The sequence below is a fragment of the Opisthorchis viverrini genome, assembly GCF_000715545.1.
Source record: "Opisthorchis viverrini unplaced genomic scaffold opera_v5_30, whole genome shotgun sequence".
Lineage (NCBI taxonomy): Eukaryota > Metazoa > Platyhelminthes > Trematoda > Opisthorchiida > Opisthorchiidae > Opisthorchis > Opisthorchis viverrini.
This window is the reverse complement of record NW_008751686.1, coordinates 615,311-621,310: the sequence shown is the minus strand read 5'-3', so window position 1 is coordinate 621,310 and position 6,000 is coordinate 615,311.

Below are 6,000 nucleotides of genomic sequence, written 5' to 3'. Positions count from 1 at the left end.
TTTCCAGTGATCTGAATAAAAGTGTAGCTCGACGTAAAAGGTTGGAAATATTTATGCAACCAGTATGATTATAGTTACCACTTCACCAATGATATCATTAGAAAACGTACGAAATGCAAATAGAATGAACAAATAGAGCGATTTTCGTATTGTTTGCGCAAAAAACCGGAGCACTGTATGTTAGAACTTTAGTTTACTTATGCTCACAAGTCCTACCATAAGAACACCGCCGTCACAAAAGAATAGACAAAGAGTGTTGCCGGGAACAACAGATTTAGCGTTGTACGATCGGCTTTATCTCATCCCCGCTATAACGAGCTCGTACAATTTTCACTTGTCCAAAGCAAAATTTGCGTCTCTATTTCCATTTTTGCGTTCAGTTTTGCGAGCTGTTTTATTTAGCAACACATAGAAACGGTTTATTGATTTCTGTGGTATCATTGCAGAAGTTTGGCATTAATTTTTGCAGGGGTGTGCCGTTTCTTTCATAAGTTGACCTCGAGTTACTTCCAATTAACAGCTTTAACTGTTGTTGCGCGACCTTATATGTTGTTATGTCACAATGGCTCTGAACGCTCGGTTTCTAATGCAAATGCGCGTCAAAAAGACTCAAACGGAAGTTGAATGTAAATGCCGGTCTAGATGAATGAGATTCTGCGTTAAGAATCGAATTAAACCAACATGTTGTAAATGGGGAAATATCTAATTAACATTTTCCTAAAGAGTAAAACTTGGCCGTTTTATCCAACACTTATTTTCCCTGTTTTGGTCGAATAAGAACAGCCAGGTTGAATATGTGCAGTCAGTGGTAGGTTTTGAAATAAGGATACGAAATAATAGGTGAGAAACTGACACACGCACCTTTGTTTGACCTACGCATGGCCGACACTTTTTACAGAAGACCTTAGGCCAGTATCTTCCGTTTGTCCTCTGACATCAGGCTGCAGGATCGTGGTTTCCTGCCCTAGGCCGTACTGGCTCGTAATCATTTGATGATCGAGAAGTTGAATGGTGCTCAAGACATTCTCAACCCATCTTACCGATTAGTAAACTACTTTTGGTTGTAAAACGCCATTGTTAGTAAAGGGCTGTGTATAACTAGGCTGAAGGATAATGGGAATACACTGCATGAACAACTGAGGACAAGTAAGGGAACACCTTAAATATCGTTCACGAATGCTTGCAAACAAGTTGCACAGGACACCCAAAAGAATCAGTTAGTTACTAGACAGACACTTTTGCATGCTGGAAATAAACTAGGCAGTCTAAGCCTTGGATTCAGCCACACCTTGCACAGTAAATTTCAGAAGTATATATAGTATATTCTTGGCCTAATGTGGGGGTGTAAATCTCAGTGCAAACAATCGAACAACTGGGTCCACCAAAGCGCTTCGAAGCTGATGAGTGGTTTTATTTCTTTCCAACCTTCTTGGAAATAACACCATCTACACAAAAGCTTGACGCCTAATGAATTAGGAAGTATGTTCCACTTTCCTGGTACATGCTCTATCACCACCTGAAGAAAGCATATTGTTAATTGCGTGACGTAATTATTTGTTTCCCTATTCCTCAGGCTAATTCGTCACCCTTCCGGTGACTGCTCAAGTTTCAAGACTGAGCTGTTCTATTTTATACAAAGTCGACTCTACCTCAACCAATTTTCTATAGACGATTTGTTCATATTCATTTCTTGGCTTGTTGTTGAAAATTTGTCCCAATTTGAACTAAAAAACATTGTTCTCGTTTGAGTTGTCCGATGGCACACTGCCCTCTGTGTGCCATCCTGTGTTGCTAACTGCCCAAAGTTCAATCTAGCCGTAAGGCTTCCTTTACTTCTCCTCACGATTCACTGTTAGTTTCATATAGAACCACGGTCTACCTATGTAGTCTGCCCACGTCCAGTTCAATATATTGTTCACTGCCAAGTTGCAACTACTCAACAGACACAGGTGAAGTTTATAGAATTCGGTTTCGCCGCAATTATTACTGGCTGTCCGTCGGCGAATTAGACTACATGTTACCTGTCAGATAGGACACCTAGATCGTGCGTTTAGGCTAAATAACAAATTCCTTGCTTTGAGATCACGGAATCAGCATAATTATCATTTCAATAAGAAGCAGTGTAGTGGTAAGAACAGCAATAAACAGCACCCATAGTAAATGTGACTAAATTAACCCGAGTTTATACAGGCTTGGTTTTATACAGGTTGATGAACAGTCCACTTTTGATACACATTACTGAATTGACAGTTTTACAGGAAAACAAGGAGGCAACTACCTACCATTATCACTACAATTTATTGAAAAGAGCTTTCCAGTACCATCAAAAATAATTTCGCTGTAGTCTCTGATTAGAAGAGTCAAACAACTGATACATCCACCTTTGGTGCGGGAAGATGTCACTAATTTAGGTTTAACTGAATTAAAATACAAAATTGTTCACGAAGTACCAATCATGCTTTTTAGAATTGGCCATAAGTGTTTTAAATTAGGTTGGTTTCAAAGCGTCCATGAGGGTACTGTATAGTTGATGATAAAGGATAATCTCCGAAAACTCAGTTATCTCTTCGAGGAGTGTGTGATTTTTCAATTAAAATGAATTTGACGTAGACTCGTAACTACTCTTGTAAGTAGTCCTGTTACGTCGTTGTTGGTGAGCGATTCCGGGAAAAAATAAGGCAAGATTAAATGATCATCACGGTACTACTGCTAGGCAGTGCCATGCAAGTGAAGATAATAATCAAAAGTGTCGTATTTACACCCGGGTTTTCTGCCGACATTCTATATACTATAACGTTGGAATAAAAATAAACCAGGTGTGATTCTGCTGCAATTTCGACATAATTCCGCTGGTAATATTATCATCCTTGTATCAGGATCACCTTGTTGGTTTATGTGAATATGAATAGATCCTTTGTGGTATAATAAAAACAGGATCTTAATTAATCTCACTTAGACGTTGCAAGAATATGAATTTGTGTAAACCCCATATTGGTCACCAAGATGACTTTTGTGTGAAGGCCATGAAGCACATACCGTATATGGAGAACCATATACTCGTCGTGAGGAGAAATATTTTTGAAATATCCAACATTTGTGGTCGAGCTTCTTTTATTCTCACACGTAATGTAATAAGCTTGGAACCTGCTGTCCAGTGCTTGTTTTGGTTGATGCCCGACGGTACAAGCTGCGTGACACTACCGTGTCACTTGCGCAAAAACAGAACTACCATTGGTGCCTTCCCAGGGACTCAGCCAGATTTAGTCAGCAAGTTCATTTATGCTCGGCTGCTTTCTATCTGCAATGGGGTTAGCGGTCACTCAACTAATTCAGTGGGATTATTTTACTAGGCTTAGGATTTTAATCATCATGTGACTGCTCTCGTAAACGCCACATTCCTGCATGTGACTTGAGAGTCTTGAGGCGCTGATGTAGGTGTCAAATTACCTGTCCGAATCTGTCACGCAGGATATGTACGAACCATCTCAAATGTGTAATACCTGAATTTTTATCAAAAAAACAACGGTTTGGTGAATATTCGGGCTCTCATTTCAGTCGCTGCGTGGATATTGATAGATATTCCAGGGTAGCCGTTAGTAATCAGTATTATCATAGGTACTAGACAGCCCTCTGGATAGAGTTTTGTTGCAGGTTGGCTTCTGGTGCGGTCGAATATTATTATACGGTGAACAGAGAAAGGGGAAAATTGTGTAAATTTTCCACTTCTAATAAACGAGGGAATAACAGAACGTCGGAAAATTGTCATCAGGTGTCAAAATTTTGTCAGGTTTTGTCCAGAAAGATGGTAAAAGCTTTATGCGTAGGCTGTTCAAGATGTTCTTGAAGCTACACCAGTGCACAAAGACTCCGATTTTGTTCACACCATTTTCAGGACACTACTGAAACCACAACAGTAGTTTTCCAAACAATTCTGAAGATAAATAGAGTAAGCGTGTTGTGGTTTATCTGAAACATGTTTTGCTTGGGTAGTATTCAGCCATCTGTATGTCTGAATTTACTAAACACCAGATCAAAAACTTGTGAATCGATGGATGTCAAGAAATTTTTATACACTGGTCTCTTCCTTATAATGTGTTATTGCACATGTGTTAGTGCGTTAATGCAGAGCTAGCTCAGGTTTTCTCAAAGACACAAGTCTTTCTGAGTTAAAATGATGCCCTATTTGCACTCCATATTCACAGCAATCTTGAATGAACTGTTCTCCCCATAACCTAGCGTGACTAATCTGGTTAAGTCTGACGAAGGGTAGCGGACTACTGGAATTAAAATTTATTCCAGTGGTAGGTATCATTGACCGAGCCAGTATTTGATCACGGTGGACGGTGCCATGTCTGGTTAGGTAGACATAGAACAAAGCGTAATATCCTGAGTGAGGAGGTGAAGAATCGAAACGGAAACAATAAAAACGCACATCACATTAATTTCAAGTGACTCCAGAATAAACCAGACGTTCGAAGTGTCACCTGCGCGGCAAATCTTGGATGGACAAACGTTTTTACACATGAAAGAGGTGATTAGTTTACCCGACAACTCAAACGATGATCCAGTAACTGTCTTGCTTATGATGACCGATTGACCCACCTGTCAGGGTTTTCCAATCAGATAGCGCCAGGGAGGCTTGAGACCTGCTAAACAATTCCCCATTTTGTTGTTCAGACGTGAAAACTCAGCCTCCAGCGTGCGATCGTGGAGTAGTTGTAAAACGCTTTCCTCGCGTACCGGACGCACGGATTTCAAACTCCTGCATGACCAACGTTAAGCACCTGTTGTGAGCACTAATAAGAGCAAAACTCCATTTCAGTAATTCCACCTTTGTTGTGTATTTATCAAAACAATTGCGCCAGGAAAGGAAGGTGACTGCTCAAACGAGAGTGAAGTGAATATGGGCAGGACAGTTTCCGCAAACAATAACAAAAAAGACCTAGAAAATTTCCTGTACTGTTGCTCGAAAGGTCCCTCATTCCACGCAGTGGGTTCTGGTGAACCAGTGCTAACATTATAAAAGTAGAGTGAGGCAAAGCAAAAGGAATGCATGGCCAAAGGGCCTCAGCAGATGTTAACTTCAGGCCCACTGTTTACCAGAATCAGCAAGTTAGGGCAGGGGAAGACTGTTCAAACGAGAGTGATCTTGCTAAAACTCTACAACTCTTACAACCAATTACTAGTCACAAAGGTTACCCTCGATAACGTTAAGCCGATTAATTATTACTAGTTTGGATTAGTTTAGACCAACTGCATCCGCTGATGAAAAGGCCCCTGAGAACGATGTGGTCGGATTCACCATACTTTTTGGCACCGACTACTCTGATCATGTTAGCTACTCTAATGCACCAATGTGAAAACTAGGTCAACTCGTATTATCCGTCAAACCTCGGTAAGAACGAGTGTTATTCTCTCTAACTTATCTATCTGTCAATGCGATGCACCCATGCTTTGATTACAAAAGTACATAAAGAGCTATTTTGAAGTCAGTAATCGTTGACCCTCGTAAAAATCCGTTTCTAAGAAAGACAGACAAACACTAATGAACAAAGCATAGGAACTGTTGTCCTAAACATTCTAACATCTTCGAGAAATACACTCATTTGCAACTCAACTTGGTTTTCAGGATAGGCTCAACTGAATCTGTGGTTTATGATATTCTCCACTTGACGGTGCTGCCCCAGGCCGCGATATTGGAGATATCTCAGTATACTTTCGTAAAGAAAACTACTCACAAGGTCGGGTAGTTTTCAGCAACTTTGTGAGTAGTTCTCTTCATGAAAATCCTAACAACTTGTCTCGCGTGGATTGTTTATTTCAAATAATTTTGTAGTTCCTTTTCGCTATTGATATTATTGTGAGTTCACTTACAATACTGAAAGTTCGTTTAATCTGCAAATGGCATCCTGTTTTTATTGCAACAGTCGCTGTATTTATCCTGAGCTAATCAAACAGAGTCCCAAAATGTTCCTCGCAAACTCTTTTTTAATGTATATG